The following is a 21,244-nucleotide window of genomic DNA, read 5'->3' on the forward strand; positions in this document are numbered from 1 at the left end:
TATCTGAAGAGTTCTGATGCAATCTGGATCCCTTTCCTTTTCAAGGGAAGTTTACAAAAAGCTTGCCCCAGAGCTTCAAGTCACAGAACAGTCTGGGTCAGGAATTACCTTCACATAAAATCACTTTTCAAAGCAAGGAGTAATGCAAGGGTAATGTTCATTTATCTGGGAACTCTGGTTATAAGAAACATTCGGACAGGGCTTCACTTCTGGTATTGCCAGTGACATCCCAACACCGGTCTGCACATGCCCGAGGCCCTGAACACTGGCTTGGAAGCCAGCAGGTCACGTTCGTAGTGTGTCAGAGGAGCTGTGTGTGGTAGATCCCATCTGCTGGCAGCTCGGCTGTTCCGCTACAGGATGGCGGTACTGCAGCGAGGTGTGGTGCGTCTGATGGAGATAGTGGGGTTGCTGAAAGTAAACCGGCCTTGCGGGCTGGGAGGCTGACTGCAGCACACTCAGCTGCGCTGGCTGGGACCCTGCCTGTCCTCTCTGTTGGCCTCTTTCACATCGTTATAATGTGCAATCAATAGCTGTTCAATGCATTGCACTAAAAAAAAAAAAAAAAAAATCCCAGGAGTTATCAGTAAGACGATGCAGTCTTGTGGGCCACGTTAGAGAAAGACGAAGTATAATCCTTGAAGAAGCCCACATGCAGCAGCTACTAAAGAAGGTGCATAATTTAAAAAGGCATAATCTTGCAAAGATACTTCCAGGAAATCTGCATTTCGTTTTTCCCAGGCAAATCATTGGCCAGCCATCATGAAGATCTGTTTCGTGTACTGCTTCGGAGAGATAATACTCAATGAAATGGGCAGCTGCTGGAAGGCAGAGGTTCCACTGAAAGGTTTCTTTCTTTCTTTCTTTTTTTTTTTTTTTTTAATTTATGATAGTCAGAGAGAGAGAGAGAGAGAGAGAGAGAGAGAGAGAGAGGCAGAGACACAGGCAGAGGGAGAAGAAGCAGGCTCCATGCACCGGGAGCCCGACGTGGGATTCGATCCCGGGTCTCCAGGATCGCGCCCTGGGCCAAAGGCAGGGGCTAAACCGCTGTGCCACCCAGGGATCCTCCACCGAAAGGTTTCTAATAACAGTTCCATATGTAGCAAATTTTGCTTTGTTAATTCTAGATTCATATTAATTATACAACCTAGGCTGTTGAGCTGTTCCACCTTAGGCAGGATATCTTCTTTCCCTTCAAATTTCCTTCCTAAAAGCAGACAGGAAGGTGCAACTAAATGCAGCTGCTGGATAGAGAGGTCATACGGATCCATAAATAAGTCCAGCAAATAGCAAGATGTCGAGCAGAACGGCAGAGGGTGAAGCGATTGCTCACAATGGCAATCTGGTCAGCAAACTAGCTTCTGAGACTTAGTTGAGGGGACTGGCCTTTGTAGGAAGGCAACTTCAGCTCCTTGCATGGAAGCGGTTGATGAACGTTGATGAACGTCCCCGCCACTACTTTCCCTCCAGCTCCAGGGGACCGCGCGGCGAGCCTGCCAGACGCAGCAAGCTCAGTCCGGAACCGCGGCCCCACAGCCCCGGCGTGCAGGACCGGCCGCCAGCCCTCCCTGGAAGCGCCAGCCTCAGCTGGGGCCCGCAGCGCCGGCCCAACCGCCCATTGTTCTGGCATCTTTTGATCTTCAGGGTTCTCCCTTCTTTCTTTTGCATTTTGGAGAAACGGAGTCATTTGTTAAAGTTTCCCAGAAGCTAGCTAAATGTTGATAATTGCACTTTTAGAACATAATTTGTCATTTTCTTCTGTCCTCTTGAGTTTTCTGAGACCTGATCCTATACTCCCCCTCCCCCCCAAGATATCTTCATAAATGACAATGTGTTTTTTCATTAGGAGGCTCATGATGTCTGGTCACCCCTTGGTGTCTGATACTGAGCCCCTGATGCTCAATGCCTACATGCCTTAATTGATTGTGGAGTGCAAAATGCTGACATTCTAAATCTATTCTGTTATCTATTAGCTGGGTAGCTGCTTCTATACAGAGAAGTTTCCCCTCACTTGCTAGGGGTTACATAGTGGTTCTGCCTATATGGAAAAAGCAGTTAACTACCTTTTAAAAAGAGTTTGTTCTCTATCATGCTCCAGAGGTGATATTTTTCTTGGATTTACTGATGACTTACGTATTTGAGTATTTCTATTACCACTGTCTTTTTTTGTTGTTGTGTCAATTCTCTCATCTCTGGCCTTTGGGAGTTTCATCAAGTGCTTAGAAATATAATCCTGTTACTTTTTGGTAGTTTGATAGCTTCCCTGCTTTTTTGACATGACAAGATTCAACAAGTGTACTTGGTTTTACAGGTGGAAGTGGCAGGGAAACAGGAAATCAGGTTCAGGAAATGAGATCAATTAATCATACAAAAACCCTGTATTTTTGTTTTTCATACAAAAACCCTGTATTTACCCCAGATGTATTTGGCTATGGGTTGCTGATATGCATACTTTCTTCATATCATTATCACATCAATTAGACAAAGCAAACACCAGCTCAATGCTTTACACTTGTAAACACTTTCTGTAGAGTCTTTGGTACCCGCATTGATTTTCCCAAACAACTGTTTACCTAAAAGGTCCTCAGTTCCAGCTGAAGGTTAACGGAAAACTTCTGACTTCAGGCAGTCACAACCCCAACTTCATCTGGTGTATTCACGATGGGGGCATACGATGGGAGGTACACAGCTATGAAGTCAGTGGTTTCAGGCAATGTTAATGTTACAGTCTTCATAGATAATAAAATTTGCTTGCAGCCCTACATAAGTCTCCTGTTAATGCTGCCCTTTCCTATGAATAGTACTTCTGCTAGTAAGAAACATCTAGAAACATCCCTAAGCAACACATCAGCTTCACCTGGAAACTTGTTAGAAGTGCAAATTCTCAGGCCCTCCTGCAGATCTTCTGAATAAGAAACTCTGGGGTGGAGCCCTGCAATCTGTGTTTTAACAAGCCCTGCAGGGGATCCTGATGCAAGCTCTGGTTTGAGAACGCTGATCTAAGAGACCTGGGTGATAAATCACTTGCTGCATGCCTTGTGCTCCTAAATGAAGATTCTGTAAGACGCCTGGCATAAGTGTACTCTAGAAGCAGAATCCAGGGAGAGTTTATGTACTGCACTGTCATTGTGATAAGCTACATTCACATTGTGTGGGTCTATGGTTTTTTTCCTGAGATTGACTTGGACCGCAGTCACTCCTGCCTACCCACCCTATAATTCACCTTAAAGTCAACTGGAATCACTATAGGAAAGTACAAACCAACCCTATATCATTTAGCAGTTTTTTGTCCCCTTTGCATGGCTTACCCATGGAGGTAGAAGACTTCTCCTATGCAGTGTGACCTGGTTCCCCACACCCCTCCCCCAGGCACTGCAGCCAGTCACATCCCCAATAACTCTCTGCCATTTGTTCCAGCATGTGTCCAAGCCTGTGGTTTCAAGTAGTAAGGCATAGAGACTTCTAAGCTTGGGGGAAAAATGGGCTCACTCAACTGCCAGAGAGGCCAGTGCAGCAGGAAACCAACAGGGGGCACCTGTCTTTGCTTTTCAAGCCCTCTTCAATAAGCCAGGTCCTTGAGTACCAGCTGTGCATTTTCCCCAACCACTTCTTCTACTGGGTTCCCTCAAGTGGGAAGCAGATACAACAGGGAGACAACTCCAAGGTTGTCATAAAGTGTGCACTTTTCTTCCTATCTCCTGTAACTTCCAAGCACTTATCTTGAAGTTATTTATTGACCCATTTATCTTACCAATTCGAGAATAGTAGGAATTTGGGAAAAGGCAGAGACTCAGGCAACTGGGAACTTGTGACATGGACACAGCTCAGGCACTTCCTCCTATAAAGTAATGTTACCCTCTATATTCCAACCCTCCACCCTGCCCTTGCTCTTTGTCCTTTCCTTGATAATCTGCCTTTTCCTAGTCTCCTCTTTCTTAGCACCTCCAAAGGAATGAAGAATTGGGATTCAAACAAATTCAATTCAAATCTTGAGGTGCTTACTTGTTAGATCTCCCTTCAACTTCTTAGAAAGCTTGAGAAGTGCTATCTTCCTTATTGCCAGATTTTGTTCCCATATTGGTGTACTTGACTAAAGGTCACTGGGGGAACTGCTAGCTCCTTAAGGGAGAAGGGAATTAGTGTTGGTTCATTGCTTCCACCTGTCAACCTGAACGCTGATCCCAAACTGCTAAGTTTCTTACTGAACCTCCAATTCAATACAGCTTAGAGACTTAGGCATTTTAGGTAGCCCTTTGCTTCTTTTTCCATGCAAATCTCTAAACCAAGACAGACATCACCTCCCTAAGAATGACCTTCTCTATCTCAGAAAAAGGAAATAAAGAGTTCTGGCCTTTGGTTCCTTTGAACAAGATTTTGTGAAGGAATACTTTTTGGGAAGAAATCTAATTTTCAATATTAGATGCTAAGATTTTTTATAAGTGTCTTGCTTCCAAAATTGGTTTTATAAGGTCCTTATAAGGACCTTGCTTTTATAAGGTCTTGCTTCCAAAAATCTGGTAAGCCCCAAGTCTCCATAACGCCCTTTCACCCCATCCTGTACCACTGTTGTTAATGACCCCTCCTTTTTTGAAGTAAGAATATTACATGGAGGCAGTAAGCACAGAACGGTATAAACGGGACGTGTTTATGGATAGGTAACCTAGATGTTACCCATCTACACCCTTCACTGTCCAGGTGCCCCTTTGCAAAAAGCTAGGGATTACTAAGTCAAAAGGAAGAATCACTGCAAGCAGAGCAAGAGCACACCAGTAGCGGGAGAAGATTTGGGTGGAAGGTAGACCAGAGAAGTGATTCACTTTAGTGCATAGAACATTAGAGATGTTTGAAAGGCAAGTTTTCACACTAGTGTTAGCTCTCCAGTCAAGACAATTCAGCATAGAGATAAGTTCTTAATCATGGTATATTGCCAATACGCAGATGAAAATTGTGTTTTGTTTTTGGTCACAAATTTTTACCATTTTCCAGGGTCTTTGATAGATATTCTCTTGGTCACTGACCACTCTTTGGGGAATAAGAGAAACCTCAAAATACCTCACTCATAAAGAGCAAAGCCCATCAAACAAACAAAAAGGATATTTTCCAACTCAAGAAAGCAGCTGGGCATTGTGAGCATTGATTGAAGTGACTAAAGAAAAGGGGGATGTGGGTTCTGTACTCAATCTCCCCCCACCCATGCACAAAAAGCCTTGTCAGCTAGAGTCTCTGTAGAGCCAGTGTATTTCACCTCATACACCATAACAAAGCCCTTTGTAAGGCTGCAGCCCTTTCCTATGCAGTCGCTGAGGAGTCTTTCCATTTCTGGATTCAAGCTTTGTGCTCCCTCTCCCTGCCAGGTTTGACCTGCTCAAAAAGCTATTTTCTTGACATCTCCACCCATCATGCCTAACGGACTCAAGACTAGCAGGTTCTGGCCCATCCTTCCTCTTATACCACCTTCCTGCTTATTAGCTGAGTCAGTTCAGCTGAAAGTGTGGCAGCACAGAGCTTGTTAATAATGCGATGCTGAGTGAATTCTGAGTTCATCATCCCTCTTCTCCTCCCTTCAGTGTTGATATCCATAAAATTGAATTGTACTTCATAGTTTAATATTAAAATTCTCATAAAGGCAGAAGGACTGATTTCTACTTGTTATAAACTATTTCATGTAAACACCTAAAAACAAATCTTATCAAATACTTTGGAACACAAAGGAGAACCAAACATACATTTAAAAACATAACGAAAAAAAAAAAAAAATAAAAAAATAAAAACATAACGAAATTATGCTTTTATTTCTGAAATGTAGCATTGATAGAGGAATATTTTAATCCACAATAGTAAAGCAAACACCTGTGTAACTACCACCAGGGACCAATAAAGGGAACATTGCCCGATTATGAGATGCTTGGCCACTTCTATCCTTTCTTGCTTCTTGTGACAATGATTTGTTGTTTCCTTTATAGTTTTGTCCCATATATACCTCTTCTTTAAATGGCCTAGTAGAGTTTGGCTCTTTTTGAACTTTATTTAAATGGGTCATATTATATGAATTTTTTTGCCTTCCTCCTTTCCTCCTTTTTTTTTTTTTTTTTTTTTTTTTTGTGGCCAATATTCATCCATTGCTCCAGTTTGGTCATTCTCATTGCTGCATAATATTTCATCATATTAATGTATCTCAATGTACCTATTTTTATTGTTGATGTGCATTTGGTTTGCATGTGGGTTTTGTCTATCATAAAAATGTTGCCATGAATATTCTTTTATGTGTATCCTGATGCATATGTCAACAAATTTCTTTAGGATCCAAGAGTAAAAAGTGGCTGGCTCAGGGTATAGCTCTTTCTAGATTATTAGATAAATCTGGATTCCAATAGTTGTAAACATACAAAGTGGCTATTCCAGTTTTCATTCACACCTGGAGAATATGAGAATTTCCACCATAACATGTTCAACAACATTTAGAATTATAAGACTTCCCACATTTTTAAGATTTTTTATTTTTATTTTTATTTTTTAAGACTTTCCACTTTTTGCTACTCTGGTGCATCTACAATGGTAACTTATTGAGATTTTAGTCTATGAACCATTCTTCCCTAATTATTGACTATTTGGATGTCCTCTTTTGTGCTGTGTTTATCCAAATTTTTTGGTTCTTAAAGAAGTTCTCTTGACTCCTATTTTTTAAAAATAAATTTTTATTTTTAGAGCAGTTTTAGGCCCATAGCAACATTGAGCAGGAGGTATCGCTATTTCCCATATGCCCTCTACCCTCACACATGCATAGTCTCCTCCATTATAAACACTCCCCTCACAGTGGTACATTTGTTATAGTTGATGAACCTACACGGACATCAGCATTACCTCAAATGCATAGTTTACATTACGGTTTACTTTCGTATATTCCTTGGATTTGGATAAATTTATAATGACATGTAGCCATTTTAGTTTTAATTATTTGTAGGAAGCTTTGTGTAGTAGCAGTATTGTAGCCAATGAGGTTTATCCGAGGCGCGATTATTGCTAATTATTTGTAGGAGTTCTTTACATATTCTGAATTTGAGTTTTATGGCTGGCTTGCCTTTTCACTTTATGATGTCTTTTGTTAAACAGAAATTTTTAAATTTAATGTGAATTTATTAAGCTTTTCTTTAAAGTCATTGTTCTTTGTTTAAAAAATATTTTCCTGCTCACACGTCCAGACAATATTCTACATTATTTGCTGAAAGCTTAGATTTGCCTCCCACATGAGATATGGGTTTCAAAGTTATTTTTCCTATATGAATACTCAGTTGTCTTAGTACCATTTATTGCAAAAAAAAATCCTTCCCCAGTATTATGCAATGCACTTTCATTTTAAAGAGTGTCTTCATATTTAAGACTCTATTTCTAGGCTATTTTTTTTTCTCAATGGCTCATTTGTGTAGTCCTATATCAATATCACTTTCTCCATTACTATAGTTTTATAAAAAGAATTGGTATCTGGTGGAACAAATCCTCTAATCATATGCTTCTGCTTAAGCCTGTTTGGATCTTCCTGGCTTTTACAATTTAGTGTATTTTACAAGGTCATTTATAAAATGTTTACTCTATGTTGAAATGATCATATCATTTTTCTCCTTTAATCTGTTAATGTGATGAGTTAATTTGTTTTCAAATATTAAAACACACTTGTATTCCTGGAATAAACTCACTCATAAATTCCTGGAATAAACTTGGTCATGGTATAATACCATTTTCATTTATTCATTAATTTTTGTTGCCTGTATTTTTTAAGGTGTTTATTTATTTATTTGACAGAGAGAGAGAGAGTGAACACAGGAGGGGGAGTGGCAGGCAAAGGGAGAGGGAGAATCAGGCTCCCTGCTGAGCAAGGAGCCTGATGCAGGGCTTGATTCCAGGACCTGGAGATTATGATCAGAGTTGAAGGCAGACCCTTAACCAACTGAGCCAGCCAGGAGCCCCACCTGTATTTTTTTTTTTTTTTTTTTTAGATTTTTGTATTTATGTTCAAGAATGAGGTTGCCTTATACTTTTTCTGTCTTACATAGTTCTTTTTAAAAAAAGATTATATTCATTTATTTGAGAGAGAGAGAAAGCAAGCAAGCATGGGCAGGGGGAGGGGCACAGGGAGAAGGAGAAGGAGAAGGAGAAGCAGGCTCCCCACTGAGCAGGGAGCCCAACACTGGGCTTAATCCTGAACTCCAGGATCATGACCCAGCTGAAGGCAGATGCTTAGCCAGCTGAGCCATGCAGGTGCTCCTTTTTCTTATATAGTTCTTGCCAAGTTTTGATGTCAAGGTTACTCTTGCCTCATAAGATGATTTGGGCATTTTCTTCTTTTATCTATACTCTGGAATAGTTAGGGCTAGATTATAGTTATATCTTTCATAATGCTGGACATTTCTGAATCTGGAATTTTTTTGTGGGGAAAGAGGCAGGGTTTGTGGTTGTTGTTTTGTTTTCTTTTTTACCATTGAGTCAATTTCTTTAGTGGTCATGGAACTATTCAAGTTTTCTATTTATTGTTGGGAAGGTAATTTATTTTTTTCTAGCAATTTGTCCATTTAATCCAGGTGATAAGAACCTGGGCAACATACCCAGGTGATGGCTGAATCATTCTTGCCCTGAGGATAAAGCCCACTTATATCATGGTTTAGTAAGAAGTTTTGGAAGCAAATGCCTTCACAGACATGAGGATATTTGGTTGGGAGTTTATAGATTCTAGGCTGAAAACCATCAAATCATCTTCTATTTACTGGTCTTACCACCTGCAATCTGGCTACCATGTTCACACTAGCTTCAATGTTCTAATTATTCATGGCTTTTCTTAATTCTGTGATTTTACTTTTTTAAAAAAAAACTGTAGCTGGATATTTTTCCTCTTTCTTCTGCCCATATTATTTCAGCTCAACATTATTAGATCTGTTCAAATGCCAGCTATTCTTGAGAATGTCTCCCCCTGGGAACCCTCTGATCTTCCATATCTATCATGTACCTATTTCACTCTGTCTTATATGCAGTAGGTTGCTTGGATACTGGTTTCTTTCTCCCTAAACTATAGTTTACTTGCAGATGTCTTTTTATTCATATAGTAACTACTACATGGTCTAGCCCTGTGATCAGCTTTAGTAGCAGTCAATAAATACTGGTTGAATAAATGAAGTTAGTCATGAAGAGATTTTCAAATTCTTTTTATTTTAATGGAAATGGAAATTACAATATAAAATATATTCTTAGTGTTATATGTTGATATATGATTTTTTACCTTGTGATGGACTAGAATGGCATCTTCTATTTCTAATTTGCACTTCATTGAACATTATTGAGGCTCAACATATTTTTATGAGGTTTCAGTTATTGTTTCTTCTGTGAATTTGTATTCATATCCTTTGCCAATTATGGAGGGTTTTTTCCTGTGGATTTACATATTCTCTGTCTATATTACAGATATCACTACCTTCCTGATTATGTATATCACTGGCATTTTCTCCCATTGGTAGCTTGTCTTTTGATTCTATGATATCTTTTGTTAAATAAAAGATCTGAATTTGCATGTGTTCAATCTGCCAGTGATTTCCTCTCCACACTTGGTTTTAATATAAACCTCTATGAGAAGAGAGCTCTTGAGGAAGGAGGCCTCCTTTCTGAGAGATAGCTATTTTATGTCTAATAAGATACCCTTAAGTAGGAAAGCAATGAATCTTCCCATGCATTTTAATTTGGGGGCCCATATTCTCATATGTATGCTGTGGATATATAATAGCAAATCAAAATTAATGCTTATGTTTATGTACACTTTCTTCATCATTGGGTGACATTAGCATTCATCATTTGGTTTTGTGATTCACTGAATTTTTTAGATGGTTCAATAATTTCTGTGTGGATCATAAGAAACTCTTCAGAGGTAACTCTTTCAGTGTGCATATTCTGTCAAATTCCTTCTGACCCTTCAACTTCTAATCCAGCCAACTTCTAATCTAGAACAGCTATTGATGCTGTCAGTGTTTAGCACTATGTGTTTAGCTACAAAAGTGCAATATTAGACACTGGCTAGCTAGTACTGCTGCCTTGAGTAACTCCAAAGAGGAAAATAGGATTTGATTAAGTGCACATGCGTTTCTTAAGTTCCTCCTGCTGTCCTTAGTGTTTGGATGCAATGCCCTGCAGATTTATGTGGCTGCTATTTTTATTTACTTTGCATTACTTTGATTAACATCTTGAATGGAGAGCTAAACGTTCCCTCTTCACCTGACCAGGAATGGCCCTTTAACTGCAGTAGGGAAAAACAAACAAACAAACAAACAAAAACAAAAACAAAAACAAAAAAATATTTTGCGTGAAGATTGGTGACAACTGGCACTTAAAGATCAGAAAAAGAGGGATCCCTGGGTGGCGCAGCGGTTTGGCGCCTGCCTTTGGCCCAGGGCGTGATCCTGGAGAACCGGGATCGAGTCCCACGTCAGGCTCCCGGTGCATGGAGCCTGCTTCTCTCCCTCTGCCTATGTCTCTGCCTCTCTCTCTCTCTGTGACTATAATAAATAAATAAAAATTAAAAAAAAAAAAAAGATCAGAAAAAGAGTTGTTTATACCGGATGCTTTAAGATGCTGTCTGCTCAAAGCTCTGAAAGACTTTAAGATAGGAAGTAATACTTAACCACAATACCACTGAGTTTTCGTAGAATTATTACATTTGATAATAAAAACCCACCTGTTTAATCTCAAAAAAAAAAAAAAAGTAACATCTTAATGCACGTATTGCGATTTGTGAATGCGCGGGCATGACCGCGTGAGGGGCTGTAACGAGTTTGTCTGGAATTTACTGGTTTGGATACCAGGGGAGTGAGAGGACCAGAGCGATTTCAAGCCACATTTGCAGGACAATCAAAGAACAGCGCTGAGCGCACGGAGGGAGCACTGCAGTCAGTAGGCACTAAAGAGGTTTTGTGTAATGACTTCCCTGTGAATTATTAATAAGTTAATCAATATTTACAAGAGAATAATGCCTCTTTTTAAGACCTGAAGTCCAGGATTTATGACCATATTCATGTAGGTTGGGTTCCTACACTGACTTAAGCTTTAATATGGACTGCTGTCTTTAATTTTTAATGCCAGAAATTATTCCCAGGACCGGTCAGCCTAATACCATGAAGATTTTTAAAAATCTTGCTTTCAATTGTACTTTTATATCGCTCCTGAAATATGAATTTGTATGAAGAAACAACCACCTTGATTGGTTCCTATTAGTTGTTTTCCTTTGTATTTGTTTAGACTGATATAAATTCTGGGCCTTAAACTCATAATGGTTGCCCTAAGATTCTTCTCCAGTAATGAGGTTTAGAGATAATAGACTTAGATTGTACCTGATTGTGTACCTGAGGGTTTTTTTTTTTAAGCAGCAATCCAGAAGAATAAGTAATTCTGATCATAAAACCAACAATAATATTTTCATATTTTGAATCTAACTTAATAATAGCAAATGCTTATGCAGTGCTTACTATGTTCTAAGACTTTACATGTAATAATTCATTTATTATACAACAACTATATATTTAACAGATGGTGAAATGGAGGCTCCAAGAGGTTATAGGGAAATAACAGAATCGGGTTTAATATCAAGATGTCCAGCTCCAGAACCAGGTTCTTAACCACTAAATTATGCTGTTTAATTGTCATATATTTAGAAAAATTAAGATCAAGGTAAGAGGAAGCTCACAAGCTGCTGGCCAATACATTGGAGCAGATCTTTACAAAATTTAATCAAAGTAAAATCTGGAATATGCTATGAAATAGAATAGCAAACATTGTAATTATAGAAGATCCTGAAATGGATATTTTCCTAAAGTTCTTAATATATATTAATTCATTTAATCTTCCTAACAACCTTATAAAAAGAGTATTGCTATTTCCCTCCCCACTTCACTAATGGATAAAATGAGGCCCAAAGAAGCAAAATAATTAACCTAAGGACACATGCCTTGAAGTCTTTTAAATAGTATCTTCCTATTTCCAGCTAAAGACCATTTATTCTCTATATGCATTCAAGTTTTTTTCATATGTATCATCTTATTTAATTCTCAAAATATTACTGTACCAAACTGTTCAGTTAGTCAGTGTTCAATTTCCTTTAGCAGTTAAAATATGTTACCCATTTTAGGCCATTAGGAAATAATTAAGAGTTCTTCAGCACTCAAAGTAGAACTCCAAATCATTTTGCTAAAATGAAGTCACAGAAATAAATTGTTAGCAAGAATCACAATCCAGGGTTTCAGGGCCTTGAAGGAGATACATGGAGTCCCCAGTTGGTCAGTACAGACTCAGGAAGTAAATAGAAATGCTTGAAACCCAACTTGGAAGAAGGCTGGGTTTCATATCCATTCTGCTCAACCCTGGCCTTTTTTCATGTGCTATGCATTTCAAGGTAATTGTTTAGGAAATATAGGTGAACTAGGTCATTTGAAGTGGTGAGGAATGAGTGGAAATGAAGAATAACTGTTTGTTGATACAATGTAGAGTCATGGCACAGGTCACCTCTACCTCCCAGGCTAGAAAAGCATACAGTCTGAGATGGAGTTTACCTTGGGCAAGGTTCTTACAAACTGCTGAGTACATTGTTGAGTGTACAGTTTGCCCAACCATACACAGTGGCTCAGCTCATATGAAACACACTTAGAAGAATTTCTTATTGTATAAATCTAATATTATACAAATTTATCAAAGATTTTCAAAATATTGAACACCTTTGTTCCTCTAGATGTTTTCTTGTCAGTTTTATTGCAATGTTTTTTTAAATAACAGCTTTATTAAAATATAATTCACATACCTTACACTTAATCCATTTAAAGTATACAACTCAATGGTCTTTGATACATTCAGGATTGTGAAACTATCCTCACAATTAATTTTAGAACATTTCACATGCCCAAAAGAAACTCCATTCTCAGTAGCAGTCACTCCCCATTTCCTTCCAATCATCCCAGCCCTTGGTGACCACCAATATACTTTTTATCTGTATGAATTTGCATATTTTGGGAATTTCATATTAATAGAATCATATGTGATCTTTTGTATCTGGCTTCTTTCACTTTGCCTGTTTTAAGATTCATCCATGTTGTAGTGTGTATTAATACTTTATTCCTCTTTATTGCCAAATAATATTCCATTGCATGGATATACCACATTTTGTTTACCTATTCATTAGTTGATGGGCAATTGGGTTGTGTCCACTTTTTGGCTATTATAAACAACAATGCTTTGAATACTTGTGTACATGTTTTTGTGCGGAATTATTTTTTACATTTCTCTTAGGTATATATCTATATATTAAACCATTAAAGAAACTGCCAGACTTTTCTTTTTAAATATTTTATTTATTTATTCATGAGACACACACACACACACACAGAGGCAGAGACACAGGCAGAGGGAGAAGCAGGCCCCATGCTGGGAGCCTGACGTGGGACTCAATCTCAGGTCTCCAGGATCAGGCCCTGGGCTGAAGGCGGCGCCAAACCGCTGAGCCACCCAGGCTGCCCTGCCAGACTGCTTTTTGCATTTCCATCAGCAGTGTATGAAAATTCTAATTTTTCCACATCATCATAAAGATTTATCCATCTTTCTGGTTCCATCCATATTAGTAAGTATGACATGATATCTCATTATGATTTTTATGTCATTTCCCTAATGATTAAACATATTGAGCTTTTCATGTGCATATTGACCATTTGCATATCTTCTTTGGAGAAATGTCTGTTCAAATACTTTGCTCATTTAAAAAACTGAGTTATTTTGGAGCACCTGAGTGGCTCAGTCAGTTGGTGTCAGACTCTTGATTTTGGCTCAGGTCATGATCTCAGGATCATGAGAGTAAGCCCATATGTTGGGCTCCATGCTCAGTGTGGAGTGTGCTTGGGGTTCTCTCTCTCCCTCTACCTCTGCTTCTCCCCCCACTTGTGCTTTCTCTAAATTAATTAATTAATTAAATAATAATATATTTTTTAAAAATTGAGTTGTCATGTTACTACTGAGGCATAGAAGTTCTTTACATATTCTAGACACAAGTCTCTTATCAGATAGGTGATTTACACAAATTTTCTCCCATTCTGTGGATTGTCTTTTCACTTTCTGATGGTGTCTATTGAAGCACCAAGTTTTAATTTTTATGAAGACCAATTATTCTATTTTTTCTTTTGTTCCTTGTGCTTTTCATGGCATATATAATCCCAGGTCATGAAGATTCACATCTGTGTTTTCTTCTGAGTTTTGTGTTTGTAGCTCTTACACTTAGATCTTTGATGACTGCAGTGTAAATGATGGCCTCTTCCACGTGATAGATTTTTTTTCAGTGCACATCCTGTGTAGCCCTGTGTGGCAGCTCTGACTTAGGAGACTCTAGTGTTAAGTCATATCTGTAATTACTTGTGGTATGCCTTTTAATGTGCAAGGAACTATACTTGTCTATAAGCATTAGGGCAAGGTTTAGGGGATGTGCAGTTAGGGCAATTAACTTTAACACCTACTATTTGGAATGCTCTTCTGGGGCACTAAATGTGTAACACACAGTTCTCATCTTCAATGAGCTTAGAATCCAGTGTAAGATGGAAAATCTGACACCTGCAACCACTGTATGAATCAGCCATCTTTGTAGGCTACTGTCATTCTAACAATAAAATCAGGGTCACTTGCCCAATAATCAGCACCAGGCCCTTCCCAAGCTACCCCAAAGAAGCTCATTATTTAAGCTCAAGCATTACTTCCCAGTTCCTCTGTCCAGCACCCCAAATCCCTGACCTATGGAGAAGTCCCGGAGCCACTTCTGTTCATAGCACAGACACAGGTGTGGAGTCAGTTTCAGTGTACGGTGGTATCCCAAACAAATCTTGGAGCAGACCACCCATGTTATGGAGTCATAGGTGTATTCCTGAAAGTGTAAGGTCCAGCTGGGCTGTGTGGATCTTGGTCCCAACTAAAGGTTTGTTCCTTCAGGTGTGTAAATCATGGAACAATTACATTGTTATTATCTGGGTGTTTGATACAAAAGAAGAGTCACAGACCACTGACTCCAAATCTCTTGTGGTGGGACTCAGGAACTTGTACCTTAATAAGCTCCCAAGGTATCACCCACTTTCAGTGAGGTCTGAGGACCACTTACTTAACCCATGCTTCCAAGTGCTGTTTGGGCAGTAGTTTTTCCCCAATGGCACATTAGACTCTGGGGAATGATTTTGTACTTCCCTCAAAAATATAGCCACTCCAAGTTTTTTTTCTTTAAACTCATTAAGCCAACATATAAGTACATCATTAGTTCCAGATGTAGTGTTCAGTAATGTTATCAGTTGCGTATTAACACCCAGTGCTCATCACATCATGTGCCCTCCTTAATACCCACCACCCAATTACCCCATCCCTTCACCCACCTTCCTTCCAACAACCTTCAGTTTATTTTCCATAGTTATGAGTCTCTCATAACCCTCATAGGGAGGGTTTTCTCCCTCTCTGATGACTTCCCATTCAGTTTTCCCTCCCTTCTGCTATGATCCTTTACGCTGTTTCTTATATTGCCTCTCCAAATTTTCTTAAGAACCTACCTAACATATTCTTTGTAATCATAAGAAATGTTTATTGCTGGTTAGAAACAGTGTACTGTTGCTCAAATGAAGCATCCTTTGTGCAAGGCAACTGAGTGGTCTTATGAGCTCCCCCCCTCTCATGTTTCCCTGAGCATTAAATCTAGTCACAAGCTATAAATTTCTCTAGCCCAAAGCTTCTGTCTTCATGGGTGGTGGGGGAATCCAGCCAAAAGGCCTAGAGTCCTTTTTTGAAACCTACTGCTTGGGTCACTGTGATGAGAAGTTTATGATCTTTGAAAGATAAGCCCAGGTTGAACAAAGGGGCTTATAGAAAAAGCTGAGTCCCCAGGAGTGGAAGAGAGCCAAGGTCAGCTATATGTCTCCCTATCTTCATAGATATTAACTACACTGTGCATTTAATCTGCTCTTCTGAAGAATATATAGCCTCCAGTCATGCCATCCATCCAAACTTTGCTCTGAAGAGTTAGTGTTTTATGTAGTTGTGAAGGGGAATAGCAGGGTCCTAAGCCAACTATTGTTTTTGTGAAGTGTCTAAGGAGCCCCACCTGAGGGACTGGTATTTTTTTAATTGCTTCAGTGGAGTAACTTTTGGTTCCAAGCTATTCTTTCTTAGTTTGGCTTTTACGGCTTTTCTAAGAGGTTGAATTTTAACTTTGTTTTTAAGTTCTAACTATAGAGAAATATCATTTCTGACATTAGAATCATCCCTAGAAGAGTGTAGATCCTGGAGTTATTTAAGCCATGCAGCCTGCCTGGGACAATGGCACTTGAAACAGGGTTGTATTATTGGTATATTTCATGAAACCTTGAGCCTTTGGTTAGAAACAAAAGTCTGAAATTGAATTGTAATGATCAGAAAAAAAGAGCAAAGTACACTACCATGTGAGGCTCACAGGGACTTTGTTCTCTACCCAAAAGAGAGGCCAGTCTACAATGGTAATAACTTAATTGCAATGGCAACACCACTTTTTAATTTTAATCATAACCATTAAGAGGCCAGATACATGCAATTTTATTTGGTAGTAAAGTCCTGGGTTTCTGTTTTCAACTCAGTTTGGGTGTTGGATCTTGATTCTGTTTCATGGCTGTAATGTATCTGTGGACAAGCCAGGATTAAATCCTGCCAGATGTGAATATTACTAAATAAAAAAAAAAAAAGTACCTCCTTGGGCACCTGCTTAGTTTGTTAGTCCTTGATTTAAGTTTCCTTTATTAGCCTGGAACACCTCTGTCCTTGGCCACCCAGCCTAGGTCACCAGTACAGTCTGCCAAATCACCAAAGCCAAAATGGCACTGTATCTAGTCTAAGTCCTGCCTTAAAGCCCCATCTACACATCAAGACCTTACCAGCTTTTTCCCATTCACTTCCATGGTAGGCCGCTGCTACTCTGAATAAATAAGTTAATGAGAGAAGCCCATCAATTTTGAACCTGGAGATGTCCTGGTCCTTCTTCCCCAGTGTTGTATTGTATTGGCTTATATGGCTATGCCCAACCCAGGAAAGGTGAGTGAGTGGAATGAAGCAGCCAAAGAACTTGGCTTTTCCCTTGTCTGCTTGGGATATGGATCAAAAGTTTCTAATGTTGAGCTTGATTTTTAATAAAGGGAATTTTTTTTTTACTAGTTTTTAAGCCACAATAATTTCTTCACTGTGACTTCTCCCCTTTCAGATGACCAAATACCCTGACAATAGGGAACAGTTCCTACATTCCCACTACTTATATTGGGTTAACTCAGTGCCTAGTGCGAAGTAACTACTCAAAGTGCTGATTTAAAAATGAATGCAGGTTCTCTGGCATTTGAAAGTCTTAAGAAAAGCCCAGGTATGCTTGTGAGAGGACCCTAATCTAAGAGGAGTTCTACAGCAAATATGTAAACCATGCATGATCTTGATTGAAAGGAAACTATTATATGCCTAAGGTTCCAGTGCTTGAGACACTGAGAAATTCAGCTAAAGGGGGCTTAGTGATAATCTAGTCTATTCTATTGCTCTTTTTCTTTCATAAAATGACAAGAATACTCTTCCTTTACAACTCTACAATTAAAACTCAGATATTAGATTTTTCTATAACTAGTTAATGGTAGGGTGCCATTAGGGTATTAGTATTAGGGGTCTGGCCTGATACTGAATACATTGCCCATCACATCTCATCCACTTGCCTATGGCAGATAGCTATGGTGGGTTTACAGAACTGTTCAGCTTATCTACTTAACACTTGCCTTCAGAAGTTTGCCAGCCTGGACTCTGGGAACAGTCCTCTTCAGATTTTATTTCCAATTCTTAGTGTGCGTACTCATGTGCTTTTACAGTCAGTTGGTTCCTGAACAGATATAGCTTTCAGGGGCCCAAATGGCTGGTTTACTTCACCATATAGTCTTTCCTCTTTCAGAAGTAGTCATTTCCTTCTGGCCACTCTCCAGCTGTGGCTCCATCTATCTCTCTTGTCTCCATCTGACACAGGTTCCAAAAACCCTAAAAGACTCTTTTGCAATCCCAAAGACTATGTTAGTGAAGGAGTTCACTCAGTCTTTCATTTCATTTGGATTAAATTATCATTGCTTTTGGCAGAAAGCATTCAACCATGTTTTTGGCCTTGGCTCCCAAGAGCCAATGTTACCCTTAAAGCTAGAGCTTTGAATGGAACCTCTATAGAGAGCTTCAATCTACTTTCACCACTTTTTAATTGTAAATTTATGAATTATGCATCTATGAAAATGATAGACACCATGTATGAGATGTATGATTTTCCTCATCTATTTTTTTTTTTGTAGTATAGAACTGCTAATGACAGAGTCCCAACCCTTACTTTCATTATTGGATTGATTCCTTAGTATTTTTTATCTTGATATCTGAAAGGTATTCTGAATGTCAAGAGTAAGAAGACTATGAGGTAGTTTGTAGAAGGGAACTCTTTGCTAACACAGAGTAGTGTCTACTCTGCCAGGATTCTGTTAGCCTAGACACATTTTCTTTAATCCTTACAATCCTGTCTGAAGTGTAGGCTCATAGAGGCTTAAGTTAAGGCTCATAGAGGTTTAAACCTCCAGAGTCAGGATTCTTTTCATTGTATCCTTCTGGGAACAGTGTTTTTCTTAGTAGTATATACATATTATATACTAAATATATTAATTACTGAATTACCAAGTAATAGGAAAATATATATATGCACTATAGAGTATAAATAATATGAATATATATCTTTAAATATTATATATAGTATTTAAAGATGAGAATTGCCTCGAAGAAATTTCAAAGGCAGCTCTGTGGTACCCAGGATTCCTCTCCTGTTTATTCTTCAGGCTCACCAGAACTGAAAAAGAAGAGAACCTGCCTTTTGGGTTTCCTCATGACTAGGTAGGGTGGCAGATACACTCAAGGAAATAGCCTGGAGTCACCATAACTATAATAAAAGACCACAAATTGAATAATACAAACTCTCTGAAACAGAACTTTGGAACAGTTAGGTCAAGAACCTAAAATAGGGATGATCAATAATGGTGTTAGCAGCATGAAGCAAGAGCTAGAAATCAAAGAACCAAGAAGAAATATGAGAAAAGTATGATAAAGAGCACGTATATAGGATAAACAGTAGTAGATACAGCCAAAGAATGAATTGCTAAGATGAAAGATCAGATGAAAAGGAATATAAAATCATTAAGAAAGGATAAAAGAAACTGTAATATATGTTTGGGAGACCAAAAAGAAAGATGGGGACCATGGCTCATCAGAAAGGTGGCTAGGTTTAGTGTGGCATGATTGTCCACAGAGGCACTATTTGGCTTGCATACAATTTAGGAAAATTGCAACCAAAATTACAAAATAAAGTGTTAACTTCTTATGGGGCGGGGAGGCAGGGAAAAAAAATCAAAAGATTGCCACTAACACCAATTTTCTTCTTCCTGCTTTATCCTGCAGTCCACTTGGGTTTCTGATATATTTGACCTGGCAAGGACAGAATGTTCAACTCTGCATATCCTCCCCATATAAACCAGATAATATTCAACTATATAAAAGTACATTGACATCCCTAAAATCACAATGAAACTTGTATAACTTTTGAACTTGAGAATGTCTACTGTGATCCAACAAATATCTACCATGATCCAGGAGTGTTTGGTGATAGGGCTGAGGAAAATCCTGTGGTTCTCAGTGAGCAACAACTTAGGTCACCCCTTCTTGGGCACTTCTTTCATAAAAGATATGGCTTTCATGAAGATATGACTATCCAGGCCTGCTGGCAATCCTGAACACCTGTTCTATTTATTGCTTAAAATCCTAAATTACCCGACAGATGTCTGGGTTCTTAATGTCAGTGTATTTTATAGACCCTTCATCCTCTGCTTACAGCTGTCGTATTGCATTAGAACAGCCCCTAAACCCCTATTCCTGGTTTGGAGGAAGAAGAGAATAAAGCTTGAGAATAAAAAGCAACTGCAGCCATAAAGAAATTCTGTTAGCTTCTTCTCAGTGAATGAGTGAATGGCAAACCCATTTACCCCAGGGCACAGATGAGGACACATAAAAATGTAGCCCTCTCTTTACTAATAACTCTTCTCCATGGAATTAGAAGTAAGGAGCTTAAAAAGGGATTGGAGGAAAGGAAAGTCATCTCCTCCTATCATTCTGATAGCCCTGCAGCTTCTCGATGAGGTAGTATTGACCTTGATGTTCATGGGAATAAGCTTTGGAGCTCAGTGAACTGCCCAAAACCAAATGTAAGATTTGTGTGCATTTTTTTTTTTCAGGTAAATCCACGTTTTACCAGATTCCCAGAGGTGTTTGTGAAATGCACATTGATTAATTCTAATATTATTTGGAGGCAATGGAAAGAATAATGTCCTAAAAATAGGAGGGGAAAGGGTGCTTTTCTTTCATTTCTTTTTTGCTCTTACTCAGTGGAAGTGCTGCTGCCTCTGCCCACCTATGTTTGTGAATGATGGTGGTAGGGCAACCTGACAAACCTAGATGGCTTGATTTAACTCTAACGACTGGCGAGTTAAATTTTTAAGCATGGAATCTCATTAACTCTAACTGGTTACTGGTGAGGATATTTGAGTGCTTACTCTATACCAGGCATAGTTGTGAACACTACACATGTGAGTCCTTTTTAGTCTCACAATAGATTTAGGGATACATATTATGATCCTCACTCAAGATGATGAAAGACTGGGGTACCTGGGTGGCTCAGTAGGTTAAGTGTCTGACTCTTGATTTCAACCCAGGTCATGATCTCAGGGTTGTGAGATCCAGCCCAGCATGGAGCCCACTTGAGATTATCTCTCTCTCTCCCTCTGCTCCTCACCAACCCCTAAAAAACAAAGTCATGATGGAAGGTGACAGGATTCATTCAGACAAGTGCAGTCTACATGGCCATTATTAAACTCCTGAGTGAATGTGTCCTCTATAATTACAGAGGGCTTAAAGTGCAAAGAAAGGAGGTTATCAGGTTGGGTAGACTCCACTTCCTCTGTTCCAGTGAATTTAAAGGAAAAAAAAAAAAAAAGCTTTTGAGTTCTTCTTGGATGCCACTAGATGGTGGTGTGCCAAAGGCTATTTCCTATCAGAATGCTAGCCACCAAGGGATATATCTTAAGCTTCACTCTATAGTATAAAGCTGTGAAGGAAAGGCATTTTATCTTGACATTTTTACAAAGTT

The 21,244-nt window shown here is 38.9% G+C and overlaps 1 non-coding gene and 1 pseudogene across 1 annotated transcript; one reads left to right on the top strand and one right to left on the bottom strand.

The window, feature by feature from the left end:
* Positions 1 to 120: 120 nt before the first annotated feature.
* Positions 121 to 1,668, bottom strand: LOC121479032 (annotated as a pseudogene).
* A 5,295-nt stretch (positions 1,669 to 6,963) lies between these two features.
* LOC121479169 lies at positions 6,964 to 7,108 on the top strand. The gene has a single exon (XR_005984673.1). It is a non-coding gene; the product is annotated as a U4 spliceosomal RNA (small nuclear RNA).
* Positions 7,109 to 21,244: the final 14,136 nt, after the last annotated feature.

Source organism: Vulpes lagopus, chromosome 19 (assembly GCF_018345385.1).
Source record: "Vulpes lagopus strain Blue_001 chromosome 19, ASM1834538v1, whole genome shotgun sequence".
Lineage (NCBI taxonomy): Eukaryota > Metazoa > Chordata > Mammalia > Carnivora > Canidae > Vulpes > Vulpes lagopus.